The sequence below is a fragment of the Equus przewalskii genome, chromosome 20 (genome assembly GCF_037783145.1).
Source record: "Equus przewalskii isolate Varuska chromosome 20, EquPr2, whole genome shotgun sequence".
Lineage (NCBI taxonomy): Eukaryota > Metazoa > Chordata > Mammalia > Perissodactyla > Equidae > Equus > Equus przewalskii.
This window is the reverse complement of record NC_091850.1, coordinates 40,990,275-41,013,015: the sequence shown is the minus strand read 5'-3', so window position 1 is coordinate 41,013,015 and position 22,741 is coordinate 40,990,275. Positions and strand designations below refer to the sequence as shown.

The window sequence follows — 22,741 nt, the reverse complement described above, 5'->3', positions numbered from 1 at the left end:
TTTGGTGAGATTTGAACTACTGAAGAGATACATTTAATGCAGACATGAAGAAGGCTATTTCTTCCAGGAGACATGTTTCAAAGAGATGACACTGTGGAGTACCCAAAAGGGATAAGTACGTGACTTCAAGCCACGTGAATAATGCTGCTCTCCAACAAATATGTAAGAAATTTGAAAGCATATAATCACGTTCTTCCTCCTAAACTGTCAGCTTGATTCCATCCCTCAGAGGACGGAGGTGCTTATAAATCTACAATGGCTACATGAGAAGAGAAAAACGTTCATCTAGAGGCAGAAGCACAAACTCTCCTTGCCATGGACTCTACCGTCCAAACAACGGCAGCAGAAGAGCTGAAACTGTCAAGGACTACTTCTCTCTCTAACAGGGTAGTCCCTGATGTTCTGTTTCAGAATTACTTCTCTCTGGAACAGAATACATACATCTCAACATCTGCAACTAGAATCCCAAGTTCTTGCCAGTTCAAACCAAACACACACAAGCAAATCAATCCCAGGTGGCCCACTGTAGGAGGAGGCCCCATGCTGATTGTTTGGCATCACTTGTTGATAAGCTTTACTCGTCTATACTTAAGAATACAAGTGTAAGCAAATGTTGAACTTAATATAATCACATTTTTTTTTGTTTTAGTTGTTATTTTTAAATAACTGTATAAAGTCCTATAAAAATCATGCCATTTCCATTTTATCGAGTTCTGGAAAGTAATAATCATACCTACATCATAGGGTAATTTCAAGGAGTAAATGAGTTTACAAACCTCAATAACTTACTCGGCACCCTCAGTATTAGTCACATGTAAAATATAGCCATGGTAATGAGTACAGAATTATACAAACTATTACATATTGCCTTTAGACAATTTACTGGGTTTCTTTATGTAATCATATAAAGAATTCTTATTGGACTGAGAAAGACCTATGGAAAAAAAAACCTGAAACTACTATCAAGTGAGTACAGCAGACAGATTATATATTTTTTCTAATGTAAATTGCATAAAATAGTAATTGCAGAAATTTATAGAATAGAAATATATTCATACATTTTTGAGACGAGCAAAGGGAAGAGTAAATATTGAATAACTTAATCAGGTAAACATGAGTTACCTAATTTTCCTATAATTGTAAAAGAAAAAGTAATCCACTGAAAATGGTATGAGATCAATTTTGAGTGTCAATATGTATAAATCATGTACTCACATTCATTTCATTTAAGTAAATAAAAATTATTTATCTGATTGTCTACTAACCTGGGGATAATTTTTCAAAATTACGGAACAGCCCTTAACTATTTTATAACTTAGAATGCAGTTTGCAGTTCGACTCCACTAATCATTCAACAGGTGTATTTTGAATTATATTATGAAGACAGTTTGATCATTAATGTAAGGTAGACATGTGTCTTTTGAAAATTGTCTTTTGAGGAAAATTTAGATGAAAGGTTTCCTGTTATAAGTTACAGGAGAGCAGTAGAGTATGAACATTCTTCTGAAAAGTAAGTCTATATTATGTAGGACACTGCTGGATGTAAACCAGAGATTTAAATAAAAAGGATGTAGAGTGAGAGGAAAATTACAAACATAGTAACCAACGCAGTAGCAAAAATTGCCTCTTTCAAGGATATTAATCCTTAGTCTGTCTTCATTCATTAATACAGACATTGTCTTGATATTTAAGCCCTCGAACGTTATATTTTACAATACAGTTTCATGAAGCACTTATGAGTCAAAGTTTAAGAGACATTTAATATAAGGTCCACATAAAGACATGATTAGGCTTGAACGGGCAAAGGCAATCAGTGTAAAATCTCTTCTTCCAGTTCTCTCTCTCTCTTTTATTTTATAAGTTGCAATAATGTTTTAATCTGACAAATGAATTTAGATTAAATTCACTTGGTGAACCGTATCGTATTCTTCCCCCTTACATTGCATAGATCTCTGATTAAATTGGACCTAAAACTTGCACTAAAATTAGAAGTCTAATTAAGCTTTACCTTACAAGATAAATTTTGTGATATTCTACCAGCTCTAATACAACCCTTTCCGAAGGTGTGTGATGGAATTTAGCTCCCACATGCAGAGCAAATGATTCAGTGTAAATATAATTCTGTTTACAATTACCTACAACCTTAAGGATGATACTGTAAAATAGAAACATAATAAATAATTTAATAATAAATTATGCATTAAGCTTTTAATTTTCAAAGTTATGCATTTTTAATTCACATCCTAGGGCATAGAAAATGATGTGAATTTTTTCACAAACACACACACACTCTGTTTTTCCTGTAATGATGAAGTACACTCATGACGATAGGTAAAGTCTGGTTTATTTGTAATAAAGTAGTTTATTTATCATTAAGATAATTAAGCCATGTATGCCACAAAACCTTTCATAACACAGTTTCTGTATATTGTTTGTTTTTACTCCTATGTGTTCTTGCATCCAAAAAGGCATTTTCAAACACACTTTTTTTGTGACACAAATAAATTCTGAACCTATATGATAAGAAAACCCAGACTTGCTCAGTTTCCAACATCATCAAGGTTGTAGTGTCCTGAGGGAGGACTCTGATCCCTCAGAGAAACCATATGACAATAATTTTATTTCCATCACATTTTTAATATAACAGAAATTACGGAGAAAAATTTACCTTATGCTTCACTTTAAGAATGTTTGGCGTTATATTTTCTTCTTATAAACTGCTGTGAATGGGTTCTGAAGGGAAGAAAAAGAAAAATATATGAAAAACTTTTCAACACATATCATACAAATGTATGCATAGTTATAAATAATATAAAACACAGCTATTAAAAATTTCTCCATACCAATCAAGAATCCACTTTATGAAAACATAACGGGGATGGAGAGCAAATACACTTTCTGAAGTGGTAAAATATGGAGGGGCTTGAACTGTTAGATTTTTGGGGGGCATTTTTTTTTGAGACAGACACTCCAATTAGAATGTCACTTCTCTCTGTTGTGCACCGTGTAATTTGGGACAATTCAGTTGTGTTCTCTGAACTGTTATTACTTCAACTAATTAAGATAGATAAAATATGCCCCTCGTAGAGGTCTGAGTATTAAGTGCTATGATCCATTTGAAGCACTTAGTATTGTGTCTAATACACAGTCAATATTAAAATACAAAGTATTAGTAGTGATGTTAAATAATGATAAAATATTGGTGATAATAGTAATTATTAATAATATGTATTATAAGTTCAATAATGAATGTACTGTGATACCAATACAATATGAAAGACAAATCAGACTAGAAAATTAAGAAATAGAGTTTAATGTAAACTAAAATGTGATGTTTATAACAAGGGAGTTTTGTAAGTCAGTGGGAGGTGTATTATTCTAGGATTGTGATAATTAGGAATTTAATTAAATTAATAATATGTTTTCATCTTATAATGTGCACAACATAATGTCAGTTGCATTGAAGTATCAATACTGAAAAGATAACATTAAAAGAAGAAAAACGAAAGACAAGTGTGTGATCTTAGAGGGTAATGAAGGCTTTTCAGAACCTAAAAGCAAATTGGCATAAGAATTCTTATTAGATCAAATCAGTTTAAGAAGTCCTTAGCTGATAATGTGATTTGATATGACCTCTATTTCCTAAAATGTTAAAAATGACATTTGTAAAGATAAAACAGATGCCTCAAATATTTTAGGATTAAGTTAACAGGGATAGATTATTCATCTGCCAATTATTTCCTGAGAATTTATCTGCTAAATACCATTATTTCTACTGAGGATACAGTGGTGAACACAGGAGATAAAATCACCTGGCCATGTGGTGCTTATATTTTGGGGAGCAGGAAAGGTGGAGTAGCAAAAATGTATACCCTAATAAGTAAATATCTATTGTATGTCAGATCATCATAATTTCTATAAAAAAATCAACAATGGGGCCAGCCTGGTGGTACAGCAGTTAAATTCGCATGTTCTGCTTTGGCGGCCCAGGGTTCACCAGTTTGGATCCCGGGTGCAGACATACGTGCAGTTTGGCAAGCCATCCTGTGTCAGGCGTCCCACATATAAAGTGGAGGAAGATGGTCAAGGAAGGTAGCTCAGGGCCAGTCTTCCTCAGCAAAAAGAGGAGGATTGGTGGCAGATGTTAGCTCAGGGCTAATCTTCCTCAAAAGAAAAAAAAATCGACAGGAAGGGGTTAAGAATTATTGATATTCATCCAAGGAGAAATGTCAAGATAGATGACTTTGACATCTGGAAGAAATATTGGAGCTGAAGAAAACTATTGGTAACATACTGCGAGTTTGAAAGTGATAACATAAGGATGGATTATAAGTGGAAATGAAAGTTAAAGATTGAGCTCCTTAAGGTCAGAATAAGGATAAGGAGCAATCTTTGAGAAAGGAAAATGTGGTGTGATGTCCTGGAAATACTAGGAGGAGAAAGAGATTTGAAGTAGTTTGAAGATCTCAATTATCTATAAATCCTCTATCTATCTAGCTATCTAGCTATCTACCTACCTACCTATCTATGTATCTATCTACCTATCTATCAAAGCAAAAACTCTCAGATTCCTTTGGCACACATACTACTCAGAAGCTTCAGGCTCCCTAAACTGCCTATAAGTGTGTTCTCTCTTGCTTATATTTTGGAGCTCTAACCGTTTCAATATGGCCTTTCCTAAAATAAGAGGTAGGTGGAACCCAGTGTGATTGATTTCTAAGTTTGATTTTAGGAACTAGTTATGACATAATATTCAGGTGCCCTGCTGTTAGGAGGGAGAATCACTCATTGATAGTGCTTGATGCGTGGTACCACTACCACTCATGTGTGCCTGATTTGAGTGGAGGAGCAACAAGGGTTTCCAAGGAGTAATTTTTCAAAATTAAGTAATTTGAATATTCTATTAGAGAGAAACTCCCGTGTGAGCACACAGAGATCTATTCATGTGTGGCTTACATCTTCTGCCAAGGTCAGCCTGGGTCTATTGGAGATGAGGCCTAGAGCATATGGCTGATCAATTCATCTCTGCTCCACTGCTAGCACAGAAAAAGCAGCACTCTCTTTCATGTGTATGGCTAATGCACAGGACTGACTCTAACTGTGACACAGTCCCCTAATTTAACTGTTTAAAATCTGGCAAAAGAAAATTAGTTTATAGTTGTTAGCATATTTTAAAGATTTTATTTTTTTCCTTTTTCTCCCCAAAGCCTCCCAGTACATAGTTATATATTCTTCATTGTGGGTCCTTCTAGTTGTGGCATGTGGGATGCTGCCTCAGCATGATTTGATGAGCAGTGCCATGTCCGCACCCAGGATTCGAACCAATGAAACACTGGGCCACCTGCAATGGAGTGCGAGAACTTAACCACTCGACCACGGGGCTAGCCCCTATAGTTGTTAGCATCTTGAAGACTATGCTGTCAACCAGGAGATATCACCGTGAATAACAACTCCATCTTCTATGTTGCGTACATTTATTGAAATCTAAAGGAACAATCCAGTCAAATACTTTCTATAAAGGATTTATAATATTTTGTCCTTATTAAGAAACATATATTTCTCTTTCACATTAAATCACAGAATCTTGTCTCTATTTCAGTTATTCCTATGTGCCTAATATTTTTAAGTGTAACAAGTATTTTAGAGATAATTTCAAGTACTCATTTGCACTTCTAAGCTCTTAATTTTTATAAAGTATACTTCTAACTAGAGAAGGAATATGTTAGAAAATACTTACGTAGTCACATAAAATATATTCTTGCTTACTATAGAGGTGACTGGCAGAAAGCTATTCATACTATGTTGCAGTCCAATGGATTTCAATTGACTCCCTAAATTATAGGCTTATTATATATTTACAAAAACTGAACTCTCTGCAGGTTGCCCAAAAATAATAGAAAAAGAGGTATTGCAGCATAATACAACAATACTATAATCTTCTGGTTTTATTTTATGTTATTAAGAGTTTATTGTTTTAGAGCAGTTGAAGGTTCACAGAAAAATGGAAGGGAAGGTACAGATTTCCCATATACGCCCCACCCCACACATGCATAGCTGTTATCAACACCCCTCGCCAGAGTGGTACATTTGTTACAATTGATGAACCTGCACTGACACATTATGATCACCTGAAGTCCATAGCTTATATAAGGTTCACTTTGGATACAGTACTTTCTACTGGTTTGGACAAATGTATGACAAGTATCCATCATCATGGTATCATACAGAGTACTTCATTGCACTAGAAATCCTCTCAGCTCTGACTATTCATACACCTCAACCCCTGGCAAACATTGAATATTTTATAATTTCCATAGTTTTGCCTTTTCCAGAACATCATATTGTTGAAATCAAATCATAGAAGATTTGCTTCTATCACTTAGTAATATGCATTTAAGTTTCCTCCATGTCTTGTCATGGTTTGATAGTTCATTTTTCAGTGCTGAATAATATCCCATTGTCTAGATGTACCACAGTTTATTTATCTGTTCCTCCACTAAAGGACATTTTGGTTGCTTGCAAGTTTTGGCAATTATGAATAAAGCTACTATAAACTTCTGTGTTCAGGTTTTTGTGTGGAAAGTTTTCCACTCTTTTGGGTAAACACTAAGGACTGTAATTTTGGACTGTATGGTAAGGGTATGTTTAGTTTTGTAAGAAGTTGCCAAACTGTCTTCCAAAGTGAGGGTATTCCCACCAGCAGTAAATGAGAGTTCCTATTGTTCCATATTCCCACCATTGCTGTTGTCAGTGTTCTGGAGTTTGGCTGTTTTATGTAGAATATATCTCATGTATCTTATCTTCTAAGATAAGGGTCTGATCTTCTAAGTGTTTTATAGATTCCAGTGTATGGTATCTCATTCTTGTTTCAATTTGTATTTTCATGATGACATATAATGTAGAACATTTTTTCATATGTTTATTTGCTATCTGTATGTCCTCTTTGGTGAGATGTTTATTAGGTTTTTCGCTCATTTTTTAATCAGACTATTTTCTTACTGTTGAGTTTTAAGTGTTCTTTATATATTTAGAATAAAATCCTTCATTAGATAAGTCTTTTGCAAATATTTACTTCCAGTCTGTGGCCTGTCTTCTCCTTCTCTTGACATTGTCTTTTGCAGAGCAGAAGCTTTTTATTTTAATGAAATCCAGCTTATCAATTATTTCTCCCATGGAGTGTGCCCTGATGTTGTTTCTAAAGAGTCATCATCACATCCAAGGTCATCTAAGTTTCTCCTACATTATCTTCTAAAAGTTGTATAGTTTTGTATGTTTTGTATTGGTTTGTGAACCATTTTGAGCTAATTTTTGTGAAGAGTGTGAGGTCTGTGTCTAGACTCATTATTTTATATGTGGATATCCAGTTCTTCCAGAACCATTTGTTGAAGAGACTATTTTTTCTCCATTGTATTGCCTTTGATCCTTTGTCAAAGATCTGTTGACTATATTTATGGAGGTAAGTTTATGTCTCGTCTTTCTATTCTGTTCTATGGATCTTCTCATCTATTCTTTCACCAACGTTGCACTTTCTTGATTACTGTAGGTTTGCATTAAGTCTGGAAGTCAATTAGTGTTAGTCCTTCAACTTTGTTATTTTCCTTGAACAGCATGTTAGGTATTCTGGGTCTTTTGCCTCTCCATATAAACTTCAGAATTAGTTTGGTGGTATTCACAAAGTAACTTGCTAGACAATTCTGGGCTTTTGATTGGGGTTGCATTGAATGTGTAGACCATGTTGGGAAGAACTGAAATCTTGACTATTTTTAGTCTCCCTATCCATGAACATGGACTCTCTCCATTTATTTAGTTCTACTTTGATTTTGTTCATCAGAGTTTTGTAGATTTTTTCATTTAGATCTCATACATATTTTGTTGGATTTATACTTAAGTTTTTCATTTTTTTGAGTGCTAATATAAATATTATTGCATATTTAATTTTAAATTCTACTTAGTCGTTGCTGGTATATAGGAAAGCAATTGACTTTTGTATATTAACTTTGTATCCTGCAACCTTGCTATAATCACAATTAGTTCCAGAAGTTTTTTGGGAAATGATTTCAGATTTTCTATGTAGACAATCGTGTTATCTGCAAACAAAGACAGTTTTATTTCTTCCTTCCCAATCTTTGTACCTTTTATTTCCTTTTTTTTCTTATTATGTTAGCTAGAACTTTAAGCAGATGTTGAAAAAGAGTAGTGAGAGGGGACATCCTCGACTTATACCTAATCTTTGCAGGAAAGCTTCAAGTTTCTCACCATTAAGCATGAAGATATAATTTTTTGATTGTGTCTTTTAAGAATCATGTCAACTCAAAGTAAGAATTCGTGCTTTTCTTTTTCTTCATTTTTTTTTTAAGAATCATAATTTATCAGTAAGAATCCCAGAAAAAAAATGTATTTGAAGATCTCTGTTGAAGTAAGCTCCTCTCCTCAGGTCATGTCCTCCTCCCAGGAAAGCACGTATTCGATAACTGATTGTCACTGAGACTTCGTCATCATAAAGACTTGGTCTTCTCTTCGGAAGTACTAAAGGGTCATTCCATTATCAGAATTCCCCATGTAGTCTTTTCAGACTTGTTTGCAATTACCTCAAAACTTTACCTCTTCCTCTGCTCAATCCTACTTTTTTCTTCTCTTTCTTTACAGATATTTTCATGTAAATATTACTGGGCAATTAATCTCCTGCACATTAACCTCCATTTCATAGTCTTCTTCACAGGTAAGTCAACCTGCAATAAGCCCATACACTCTGCAACTTTACTGAACATATGGTGGGAAAGCAATAGGTTCTGAAGGCAGATTATTTGCTTAAGAACCCAGGTTAGGTATATACTAGCTGAACGACTGTCAGCAAGTTACTTATCTTTTCTGTTTTGATAAACTCTGATTCTTTGAGCTAGAAGCTGCCTTGAATGGACTTAAAATAATACACTCCATGAGTCAGCTGAGTCATAAACATGTGTAGAAATGTGATACATCAGCTTATGTTTGGGGTCAATTTATTGGGGAATTTCCACAGGAATAATTTGAAATTAAGGCAAAGATTTACCCACAGAAAGATTTATTAGAGAAGTTTTTGTGAGGAAGAGAAAGTTGAAAATTATATAAAATATTTAAAATTAGAGTATGGTTATACATAGCCAATAAAATTATGTCTCAGAAGATTTTAAGGACATGGGGGAATGTTTATGATAAAATAGTAAGCAGGTACATATGAATATTACATAGTTGATACCAGAAAACATGTACTATGCATAGAATATATCCCGTCTACACCTGGACCTGATTTAGATTTTGGACTTTGAGCTGATGTTTTAACGGAATAAAACTCATGGGGACCTTGGAAGGAGTGAATATAATTTGCATGTCAGATCTTGAATTGTTAAAAGTCAGATGGTAGCAGATTTCTCTGCCCTGCTGTACTGGCCCTGTATAATCCTCTCTGCATCAGTGTGGGCAGGTCCTAAGAATATGACAGGATAGTCAGTTCCTGATTGTTAAGTTACATCAGACTCCTGTACAGCAGGTTGATTCTCCTGCTAGTGTTGCAGAAGTAGGTCGCCATGTTTGCTGAGGACTTGAGGACTACCTCTAGGAATTGAGAGAGATGCCTGGCTGACAGCCAGCAAGAATATGGGGTTTCAGTCCCACAGCTGCATGAAACTAAATTCTGCCAACAAAGAATAAGCTTAGAAGAAGATTCTGATCCTCAGATGGCATCATAGTCCCCACCAACTCATTGTTAGCCTTAAGGGAGCCAGCTAACTCAGGCCTGGACCCCTGATTCACAGAAACTATGGGATAACAAATAAATATTTTAACCCACTAAGTTTACGGTAATTTGTTCACAATGATAGAAAACCAATAAAACTACCTTTAAAGTGATATTATGAATGAGTGAATTTCTAACTCCACTTTTTGACTTACATAGTTAAATGTAACTCCATTTATTTTAGCAACCTCCAAAGATTTTTCCCTTCTGTATTATCCTTTTGAGAAGGTTAATATTTTTCAGTAGAACTTTTTTTTTAAACTTCAGATACTTTTAGTGTTTTCACTTTAAGACAGGCAAAACAAATTTTGAGAAAAACAAAATGAGTTCAACAAATAGAGCATTTTGAATTTAAAAATAAGGCACTTTACTTAAGAAATGCTTTTATAATCTATTTGCATTGATCATTATAATGCATCCTTTACTTTGATACTTGGAATGTGGAAACTGACTTATTCCATCAATAAGGATTGCTAACAAAAAGTCATACACTCAGAAGTTTAACTTGTACTTGCAACATAATAATGACAAAACAGAACATTTCGACTAACTCACATTGGAAAGTCATCAGCAATACCACTCCACTATGTAATATAATTAGGCGTGCAATGAATAAATAACCCTTTGCTCCTTGATACAAGGTGCTACTGGTTCATTAGTATAAGGGTCATTTGTAAGCCAATTTTGTTATTACCCTGAAACGACATTGTTGTTAAATTGTGATAAAGGGGAAACCATAAATTGGGAAAGAATTTTAATGGTCATTATCTTCATTAGCTAATGAGATGTGCTAATTATGTTCTTAAATGACAATGATTTAGTAGCCCTGGCATAAAGGGCTCACAGAGCAATAACTAGGCCAGTCTGTTTCGATGTGTTTTCACAGCATTGGAAGGCACATAATAACTGAGAGCCATAATTATGTTATGTATAATATTATTCATTAAAAATGTCTAAGTTATGTCAGATTTTATGTTGTTTTTCCATATCACATATTTACATAAAGTCTAGGATACTAAAATTGTGACAGAGAAAATTGCATTAAGGCTGTGCTTCTTGCAGTTTGATCCCTAGACCCCTGGAGATCCCTGAGACCCTATCAGGAGACGTGTGAGGTCAAAACTATTTTCATAGTTATTAAATGTTATATTTACTGTTTTCACTGTGTTGACAGTGGCATTGATGATAAAAGACAATGGTTGGTATAAATGCTACTTCCTTAGCATAAATCAAAGAAGTGGCTCCCAACTGTACTAAGATTTATTATATTCTTCAACCCTATACACTTATAGGAAAGAAGAAAGAAAGAAAGAGAGAAAGAGAAAGGAAAGAAGTAAAGGAAAGGAGAGAGGGAGGAAGGAAGGTAAAAAAGCTCACTTTCTCCTAGATAAAGGAAAAATATATAAATAAATGTGTACCCTTGAGTACATATCATTTTCATATTCATTGTGAAGAAATAGGAAACACATATGAAGCATTTCTGCTGTGGTGTGAAGTGTGATGCTCATCTCCAGGAAAAGTGTATGTGTGGTTGTTTTGAGTTATGAGCTGTGAGCTAAACTAGCTGCTTTTTTTCAGAGAATACTATTTTTACTTGACCTAGTGGTCAGACAAACTGTAGCTACTTATATCTGCCTACTTGTGACGGTTCCTTGAATATGAAGAGAAGGAGCCTGACACTTTAAAGAAAACAACTCATGGTATTTGTTGCTAGATTCAATATTTCAAACAAAAATTAAAATGTTGAATAACTTGTATCTATCCCCATGAGTTTGACAGCTTTCCAATTCATAAAGACTTTTCTGATGAGACTATTGGTAATATTAGAAAATCTGATTCTTTATTAATAAAATTTTTCAATACTTGGAAGATCCACACATCTCAGTGAACTAATATTTCTCCAATGACCAAGGCATAATGTTACAAAATCATGAGTAGATAAAAGATTTTTCAGTTGTTGACTTTTAGCGTAATATCAAAAAGCTTCACAATTATCTGAAAAAAAGATTAAACTGCCATCTTTCTCAACTACATATCTGAGTGAGGCCAGAGTTTTTTCCATCTACTTCACCTAAACAGTATATCATAACAGATTGAATGTAGAAGCAGATATGATAATCCATCTGCCTTTTGTTAAGCCAAACGTTAAAGAGATTAGGGGAAAAAAAGTAAAACAATGGCAAAATTATAATTAGTTTAAAAATTTTCTTTTTATTTCTAAAATAGTAAATATTGACTTATATAAGTCATATAAAAAAGATCTTTGGGACTTCAATTTCAAGACTCTAAGGGGTCCTGCCTCACGGTAAATTGAAAATCCATAGATGCTGACCTCTTGAGGGAAAAAATATTGAAGAGTAAAATAATATAGTTATGAATGTGGTTTTAACCTACATGAGCATTAAATTAAATAAGCTCAATTCTGAAAGTCGTGATCATTAGAAATACAGTGACTATTTAGCAATATGGAAGAAAAAATGTATTTGCCTCTTTGCTGGAAGTTGGTATTGCTTGGGTGCTAGGAACAAGACTGAGATTTGATATGTCCCTTCAATTTCTGCTGTAAAAAGTCTGCTTCGATGATAGGATAAGACTAATCCAGAATGTTTTTAATTAAGTGTTAAAAATTATTTTAAAATGCTAAGTTGAGACAGGGCAATAGTTTGAAATTAATGCTGAAATAATTACAAAAGATTTGGAGTAAATTGGACAAGATGAGGAATTAATTATGTTATATAAGTAATTTCATCAAAACAGTACTGCTGTTAGTATAGCATAAGCAAAATCAATGATTTTATTTATGAGATCTAGAGACATACATTTAGTTAATTTTAAAATTAGAAAAATACTTTCAGCAATTTTTATCATTTTAATATTTTATATTAAATGAAATGCAACTGAGTAGGAAAAATAACTTTTGCGGGAATAGACATTGTCTTCAAATATGCTTTTAGTATTCGATTTTTTAAAGTAAAAGTTACAAGTGGGAATTGATTTTCTGTGGTTTTAAAAGAAAAATTACAATGGTTGTTCTATTGTCCATACATACTACAAATATGCACAACTATACAAAAAAATAGAATTCCTTTTCCAGAAATAGGGCCAACTAGGTTTCCACAAAGCAATTCAAATTCTGGGGAGAATATTAGAGTAAAATATTAGACACACCCAGGAGCTGGTACCAAGGTACGAAATATTCAGATAGGAGAGTGAGCCATATAGGAATCTATGAGGTATTTCCCAGTGATTCTGCATATTAATACGTATGAACTTGTGGGGATCAATCTCTGAGGACAAATCCCAGGGCCTTCTCATGGGGAGACACCAAATAAGAAACAGGCACGCAAACAGACAGACAGCAAAAGAACAACCCCACACACACACCCACTGAAAGGGCTACAGTTTCAGAACAATGTTGAAGTAGAAATATAACAACTCCCTCTGCTCCTAGGACACGAGGAGGAAAATAAAGAGAAAAGAAAAAGAAAATTTCCCATGAGGATTTATAACATGCCCAAATTCACAATATTAGGTGTGATAGTTTTTTGTTTAATCCAACATCAAATATTGTATATTATTGATGATAATAAAATAAGTAGAAGTAATTCTTTAGCTAAATGCAAAAAATTGTCATGTTAGATTAGAAAGTATAATTGAAAACTGTTTAAAAGAGATTTACCTGAAACATAAAACTGAAAAAATGTCAAAAATACAGAAAATGATTGGTGTGTTGCTATTTGTGCTACTAATAACACAAAAAACGTTCATTTTAGGGCAAAAGAAGAAAGCATTCTTTGAGATTAAAACAAAAGAACTGGGGCCGGCCCAGTGGTGCAGTAGTTGAGTGCACACGTTCTGCTTCGGCAGCCTGGGGTTGGCCGGTTTGGATCCCCGGTGCAAACACGGCACCACTTGGCATGCCATGCTGTGGTAGGCGTCCCACATATAAAGTAGAGGAAGATGGGCATGGATGTCAGCTCAGGGCCAGTCTTCCTCAGCAAAAAGAGGAGGATTGGTAGCAGATGTTAGCTCAGGGCTAATCTTCCACAAACAAACAAAGAAAAAAAGAAAATCAAAAAAAAAAAAAAGAACTTAGTCATAATAAAATCTTCAACTAACAAGAAAGAAAATGAGAGTGTTAAATCTGTATACCCCTATATGCAAGTTTTTCTATTTTCACATCCTTGAAAAACAAAGATTGAGTATTGTAATGATCCCATTTCTCCCCAAAATTCATCATAAGCTTCAAGGAAATTCCAAATTATTTTAAGCATTTAACAAGCCACTTTTGAAATGTGTATGAGTATGCAAAGATTCAAATATAGTCAAAACACACTTGAACAAGAAGAGTAAGTAGGACAAACTTCCTCCACACAGCAAAGGTAATTTTAACACTAGGGGAGTTATTTCAGTACAGTACTGGCATTACCAAGGCAAGTAGACTACTCAAACAGAACAGAGAGACCAGAAAAAAATTCAGGCATATGTGGATACCTGATATATGACAGGGGTGGCATTAGCAAAACGAGATGAACTTTTCAATAAATAGCGCTTAGATAATTGGCTGAACATATAGGAAAAAAAGAAAAAGGGTCCTTACATCATACACCAGAAAGTAAGTCTCCAATTCTAGGTGGATTAAATAATGAACTCTAAAAGGAAAACTTGTAGAAAACAAATGAGGGGAATGTTTTTATGCTTTCAATGTAGGTAAAATTTCCATGTATATCACAAAAGTCCCCAAAGGCAGAGAAACGCATAGATAAATTCTAATTTAAATTTAACGATTTGCTTAGCAAAATTCACTATTTTTTGGAAAGTGAACACAAGTAACATATCATATTGATATTTTCAACACAAATAACATATAATGGATCAGGAGGCATTAAATACAAGAAGAAAAAAGACTAGAAAACTGCTCTACATCATTAAGCAAAAACCCAGCAAACTGATTCCTAAAATAAAAAGAATTATCGAGCAGGCACTACATAGAAGAGGAAATAACTATTCCATAACAATATAATAAATTTAATCCTTATTAATAACTAGATAACTCAACTTGACACCCCTTACAAACAAAGGGCATTGACAATAAAAGTTAGCAACATTATGGACAATGGCCTAATTATGTACTACTGATGGATGTGAAATCTCTACTTATACTTTGGAAAAAAAGTTGGTATTATTTAGAAAATTTACTCCTAGCATTCACTCCAGAGAGACTCACACAAGTCCACCAAGATAGAAAAAGAATGGGAGGGAGTTCGATGAAAATCAGTCATATGTCCATATCATGGAATGTGTTTTTTTTTAATGTGGCAGTTATACAATGTAATACTATAAAGCAGTAAAAATGAATGAATTACAGCTACATAATCAACTGTAATGATCTCAGGGGAAAAAAGGAAAAAGTATCCATATCAATTTATTTACATCAATTTCAAAACCAAAAAAAAAAATGGATTCCAGATACAATTTTGTAAACCTATAGAGAAAAACAAAGGAATTATTGACACAAAATTCATCTTACTGTTTACTCAGTAGCAGAGGGAGGAAAATGAAATCAGAGAGGGGCAAAAGAGATTCTGCTAGTCAGTGGATAAAGGAATTATCATTTTACTGTACTTTATTCATTACACTCTTTTAAAATATTGTAGATATTAAATATTTTATTTAAAAGTTTAAAAAAGAAGTGAATGCATTATCTGGTTTGATTATAGATACGGATGTTCTGCGTGAATAATGTCTAATGATGTTAGACACGATACATTGGCAGTTCTCTTGCTATGGGTGTAAGATGCCATTGAAATGATAACAAGGCATCATGGTGTGTAGTGGTCCACTGTTCTTCATCTCCAGAATTGCATGTTCTTTTCTTAGCAGAGAAAATTTTGTTGATTCTATTTTCTATTTGGACGAAAAGCACAGCCAGTAACGTTCTTTTTTTCCTTGCTGAGTTTCCACAACCTATAAAAGTAAAATTCCCTTGAATACTAAACAAAATGAAATGATGTTTTAAAATTACATGGTTCAAGAGGATGACATAAGTATGTAAAATCAGTTTGCAATATTCTCCATGGACGTTTCCCCAGTCCTTAAAACCTAGCAGAATGTCAAAATATTTCAGTCAAATTGTCTCACGTTTCAGTGGAGAGATAAGGTGATTGAGATAATGAATTTTAAAGCTGAAAAAACAGGAAAAATTTTATGCCGTTATGTAGAGAAACATACTAGCAACATTCACAGAAGTCACTTTTTAATCAAATTTTCCATTCTTGTGTGGGTTTAAGAGAAGGATGCGGAAAAGCAGTATGAGTATACTCCATTAAATTTCTCTTCTTCTGTCACATCTGAGCAATAGTCACGTTTTCACTGACCATTCAGAGACAAAAGAATCTTACAGATGAAAACCATTCTAATGGGAAAAAAACTGACCTCAAAAAGAATTCATGGATTTGATTTCTTGTTCTGTCAACTGTATAACATAAAGATGTGATCTTTATGATCAAAAATTTTGTCTAAAAAAATTCTTTCCAAATTACTGAATTTTTAAAGAGTTACAACCACCCTTATTCCCTCGGTTACTTCTTATTCTCTCAGTTATTTTGTAAATATACCAGTCAGATTTGAAATCTAATCCTCGTTTTACTGTGATTGTTACCAATATTTTCTGGACATTTTTCATGTTTTTAGTGGGATCAAAAAATGATCCATCTGCTTGTCCATATGCTCGAGAAGGGGACTTTATGATTTTTGTCAGATGTGAGTTCTTTCATTGTTTACTACTGCCTGAGGAAAAGGTCATGGTTCTTTAATCTTCTTTATATAACTATAAAAATATAAACATATTACATTATGTAGAATCAATTGTATATTACTTCTACCGATTCAGAGGTAAATCATTAAAATATATTTCTTTTTTAATTTCAATATTTATTTTTAAAAAGAATTAATAGCAATACAGAAATACTCAAAATGTAATAAATTAAAATAATTTTCATAAAAGTCTCATTATTATTTTAATTTAATAGAATGTGATTGTTTGCCTAGACTATTAAAAAGACTTAATGCTAATTACAGACATGGTATTCCTCAAACTTAAATGCTACAATCAAACCATCGACATTCAATACAATAGTGAACATTGCCAATGATGATAATATCCTTGACGTATTTACTAGTTTGCATATTGAGTCCTTCAGAGATTCTTAATCAAAAAGTGATTTAAAATGATCTCAAGGAGTAAACATTAAAAATATTAACATTATTACATGCTCACTTCAGCAAATAATTTTTAGTTGTGAATGATGGCCTTTAAAGAGAAATGCAGATATGAGTTAAGTGTGAACTTAATTTCACACTATGTGTATCAATGTACTATCAAAATTATCACAACCGTTTATTACACTAATTCTAGAAGAAAGATGCTGATCTTCCTTAGATCACATAAATCTGGAAGTTAGTAATATGCCTATTTTGATTGTCTATATAACATATCACAAAGAGACATAACAACAAAAAAACTATAAATCAGGGAGATCTTATTAGCTATCAAAAATTTTCTGTGACCAAATTCATTATTTAATAATTAACTTTTTATTCATAAAAAACCCACAGATAATAGCATAAGTCCTTTGTTTTTAAATTTCAAAACATTTGGTATTAAGAATGTGTGGCTTTGCAGTGAGGCACAATGAGTGCTTCTTTCCCCGGGCAGAGGGATATTTGTATGCTCAGTGGGGAGGTGAGCTGAGATATTCATCAGGCAGAATCTAAATTCTCCATTTCACTGGTTGATGAATCTATTGGGACATCTAGTTCTTCCAGGAATGATTTGCTAGTGATAAGAAGAAAGATTTGAAGACAAGAAGATTGATACCAGGATATATTTGGAGAGTGTTAAATGAGAAGCCCTTTGTGACTTGAAGATAGGATCTAAATAAACCGGATTCAGTCCAAGACAAATGTTATTATTACCTGAAATTTACCTAAGAAAACGCAGTATCTGTCATTTACATCAGAAGATATCTAACAGGCAACTTTGAAATTAAATTTATTGTATATTACCTCCTTAATGTTTATGCCCTTTTCTCTAACCACATCTCCTATTACAGACAATATTTCTTCACAAAGGAAACTTTTTTTTTGGGTAATATATAGAAAGGAGAGTACTTCCTTCATAGAATGATATTCCTAAAGGTCGAGAAAAAAGTCCAAGGAAAATAAAAGAAACTCTCTTTTTTTTCTGTGAATGTTAATTGTGTTTTTCCTTTTGTGGAAAGAAAAACTAAACACCTTAGAAAAACTATCTTTTTAAAAACAGATGTGCAGTTTTGTAATTAACCTGACATATACCATTTCTATTTGGCAGAAGAAGCATTTAGAATTAAAATGCAAGTTTATTTCCGAATGCCCAGGGAAATAAGGTACAGAATGGATGGAATAGATTATAGAAAACTCAGAATATGGACTTGATCCAGGGCTGGGGGACTGTGAAAACTGTTTTTAAGTTTTTATATCCAAAAATGTAGACAGTTGAGGTTATATTTCTAAAAAGCAAAAGAAGGAAAATAAACAGAGAGATAAATTCCATCATTTTATCTCTGTACCACAATAGATTGACATGAGTAACTGGCAGAGCACATGACTCCTTCCTTGAAGACCACTGTTATTGAAAACAAAAGACTAGAACATGTTTTGTGCAGGGGAATGACAAGACAAGGTTCGTAGTCTAAAAAAATTCTCTTTGGTAACAATTTGAATATGAGAGAATAAAAAATGAAGACAGGAAAATCAGTTAGATGATAGCCATAGCACAGAAGAAAAAGATATAGGTTAAATGAATACAGTGGAAAAGAAGAGGGGAAGATATATTTGAGCCATATTTAGAGGGAAAAAATACAAGATTAAGTGAATTAATAAGGGAAGTTGTGAGCTGGGAGATTCCTATCACTATCTTTCAGATTTTTGTCACATAATTGAGTAAATTAATAAAGAATGGCAGAACAAAATTAGAAACACGTTTGGGAGTTGAAAGGGGATCATAATATATTCATTTTTAAGATATCAGTCTGTGGTACTTTGTTAGAGCAGCTCAGATGCACTAAAACAGAAAATTAGTACCAGGAAGTATGGGTGTTGCTGTAACAAATACCTGAAAATGTGGAAGCAGCTTTGGAACTGGGTAATGGATAGAGGCTGGAAGAGTTTGGAAGATACAGCGTGTGCATATATATATATATATATAACGACGTTTTGGTCAATGACAGACTGCATAACGAGGGTGGTCTCATACGAGTAGTACCATGTAGCCTAGGTGTGTAGTAGGCTATACCATCTAGGTTTGTGTAAGTGTACTCTATAATGTTCTCACAATGACGAAAATGCCTAACAATGCATTTCTCAGAACATCTCCTCATCATTAAGTGATTCATGATTGTACAATGAAATGTCATTCAGCCGTGAGAAAGAAGAGCATTCTGCCATTTGCAACAACATGGATGGACCTTGAGCACATTATTCTAAGCGAAATGTCAGACAGAGAAAGAAAAATATTGTATGATTTAACTTCTACATGGAATCTACAAAAACTGAACTTACAGAAACAGAGACTAGACTGGTGATAACCAGGGGCTGGTGGTGGGGAGAAAAGCAGAGATGGTGGTCAAAGACTATAAACTTCCAGCTTATAAGATGAACAAGTTCTGGGGATCTAATGTCCAGCATGCTGATTATAGTTAATAATACTGTATTGTATATTTGAAAGTTGCTAAGACTGTAAATCTTATATGTTCTCACCGCAAAAAAACAATGGTACTGGGGCTGGTTTGGTGGCACAATGGTCAAGTTTGTGCACTTCACTTTGCTGGCCCGGGGTTTGTGGGTTTGGATCCTCGGCATGGTACTACACATAGCTCATCAAGCCATGCTGTAGCGGCATCCCACAAACAAAAAATAGAGGAAGATTGGCACAGATGTTAGCTCAGGGACAATCTTCCTCAAGCAAAAAGAGGAAGATTGGCAACAGATGTTAGCTCAGGGCCACTCTTCCTCACCATAAAAAAAAGAAAAGAAATGGTATTTATGTGACACAGTGCAGATGTTAGCTAAGGCCACAGTGGTAATCATTTTGCAGTATGTAACTGCATCCAATCAACACATTGTACACCTCAAACTGACTCAATGTTACACGTCAGTTATATTTTAATAAAGCTCGGAGTAAAAGGGGGCATTACCTGGGTTTCAACAAGTCAGGTAAGTCCTGCCCTTTGCCAGCAGAGCCATGGGGATATGCTACTTCCACTTGGATTTCTAGGGATCCAGCTGTTGAGGACTGCAGACATTATACCCAGACAGAGGGCTGCCTTGAAGATGAGGCCACTGCAGAGAGCCCAACTAGGGCAATGTTCAGTGGAGACATGGGAGCGTGGCCATCCCCTTGACCCCAGACTAGTAGAGCCGCCAGTGTGCAATTCCACCCCAGGGGAGCTGTGGGCATGCAACTGCAACCCACGAGAGCTACTATGCGGCCTGTGCTCAAGCAAAGCTAAGGGAGTGGAGACTCCCTAGTGTGTCCAGAAGGCAGGAATTCCACTTCAGTGGGCCTTAAGGTTTTGGACTTGCTCAGGACTTGTTCCTTCTTTCCTATTTCTCCCTTTTGGAATGGAAGTGTTTATCTTATGCCTGTCCCACCCTTGTATTTTGGAAACACATAACTTGTCTGATTTTACAGGTTTACTGCTGGAGAGCAATTTGCCTTAGGATGGATCATGTCACCCATATCTGATTTAGATGATATTTAAATGAGACTTTGGGCCCAGACTTTTGAGCTGATGCTGGAAAAAGTTAAGACTTGGGGCTATTGGGAAAACATGAATATACTTTGCATGAAAGAAGGACAACAAGTTTGGGAGGCCACAGGCAGAATGCTTTGATCTGAATGTCTGTGGATCCCCAAATTCATATGTTGAAAACCTAATACTGAATGTGATGGTATTAGGAGGTGGGGCCTCTGGCATGTGATTAGGTCCTGAGGGTAAAGACTTCACTCATGAATGGAATTAGTGTCTTTATTGAAAAGATCCCAGAGAGATCCTTTGCCCTTCTGCCATAAGAGTATATAGGAAGCTTGCAACCTGGAAGAGGGCCCTTACCTGGCCATGCTGGCATCCTCATCTTGGTCTTCTAGACTCCAGAACTGTGAGAAATAAATTTCTATTGTTTGTAAGCTATCCAGTCTGTGGTATTTTGTTTAGCAGCCCAAACAGACTAAGACAATGACTAGCTTTTTGTCTGTTTGCTTTGTTTCAAATAGGATGACTTTGAGTGGAGGGAAGGCTTTAACATAGATCCAGACGGAGTGGATGAACTTTTATTTTCTTTATTTTCTTAGATGAGAGAGAAAATGATTTTTCTGCAAAGAGTCAGTGTAGAACAATGGATGAACAGAAGGCGAGAAAATCACCAGGACAGCAAGGTCCTACTTGTTGGAGTAGAATCAAGCGGAATACTACAAAAATAACATAAAGCATATAACATTATTTCCTTTATAGAGAAGATAAAACTGGAGCTAAAATGTAAAATAATTCTATTAAGGTAACATACTAGCAAATACCACTAGGTCTGTCTGATTCCAAAGCCCATTCTTTTCTTTTTTTCACTGCATCTTTCTACGTCTGCATGTTCTATATCCCTACCTAAGAACACTAACCTGTGTACAGGAAGTAAACAAAAATTAAATTCAATAGAATAATTTGTTGATGTAAACACTGCAAGGATTTCCAAGAATTTTTAAATGGTCACTATTATTCTCTGTCATAAACGATTTTGTCCATAGCATCTGAGGTCAAATTTTTTCAATGTTGACAGCTAAATTCCCTGAAAATGAAGTAAAGTGAATGTACCTGGAAAAACGCTAAAAATAAGCTAATAAATAGATTTAGCTACTTGGATTCAGAGAATTTACTATATACTGATAACCATTTAGGTTTGTGTAAAAATACATTTTATTTAGGAAAACAACTGTTGTAATAGAATGCAAATCAGCATCTTTATTGTTATATTTGCAACCGTTCTCTACTCATCTAGGTAGGGCTTGTTAATTATAAAGTATGAAGTTATGAGATAACACCAGTAAATGCTTTATTTATGAATAAATGAAGATACCGCCACTAAAAAGACAAATATCAGACCCTGTAATATAGAGTATGTTGTCTATAAAGATTAATATAACATGACCTTCCTCATTCAGAGCCTTGTCTTCTTGCAGGTTTGTCATACTGGTTTTATAAAGTTGTTCTGATGTTCAAATAGGTTAGTGCAGTTTACAGTAAAGAGCATATGTTTATGAGGCTGAGGCAGATAACATGGGGATATTAAGCAGATTTGGTTTAAAAAGCAATATACATGAATAGTGAAAATAGTCAATTGGAGATCAGATTACTGACTGAATGTGCCAGTCATTATGACTTTCAATTGATGGGTGCAACAAGGTAATGAAGAACCACTATTGCCCAGTCATTGATATTTCAAGTTTAATATGACATCTAGTTTTTTATGTGAAATTTCTGAATTATCAAACCTTGACAAAAAATTTAAAAAGTTACAGCGTAAATCAAACAAAATACATTGCCAGTATTTGTTGGCTTATCTATTTCGGGTGGCAGTTTTCTATCATTAATGCTGTCAGTAAATAGGTGGCCACTATGATGGACACCCACACACGGAAATACTGCTAACCTCAAAGTTAAACTAGGACATTACATACAAAATGGATTAAATTAAGCATCTGCATAAGTCAGTTGTGATAGGTTGAACTGTGTTTTCCAAAACCATGTGTTGACATCCGAACCCCCAGTACCTGTGAATATAACCTTAGTTGGAAATAGAATCTTTGCAGACGTAACCAAGTTTAGATGAGGTTGTTAGGTTTAACGCTAATCCAATAGGCCTGGTGTCTCTAAAAGAAGA

General features: G+C 34.3%; 1 protein-coding gene across 4 annotated transcripts in view; it reads right to left on the bottom strand.

Moving 5' to 3' along the window:
- The window catches only part of CDH18 (cadherin 18), a 905,084-nt gene that overhangs the window by 649,612 nt on the left and 232,731 nt on the right, over positions 1-22,741 (bottom strand). For all 4 annotated transcript variants that reach the window (XM_070587164.1, XM_070587159.1, XM_070587166.1 and 1 more), the window contains exon 2: positions 2,669-2,733. The gene's annotated coding sequence lies outside the window, so the exon portion shown is untranslated. The remainder of the gene's footprint in view (positions 1-2,668; positions 2,734-22,741) is intronic.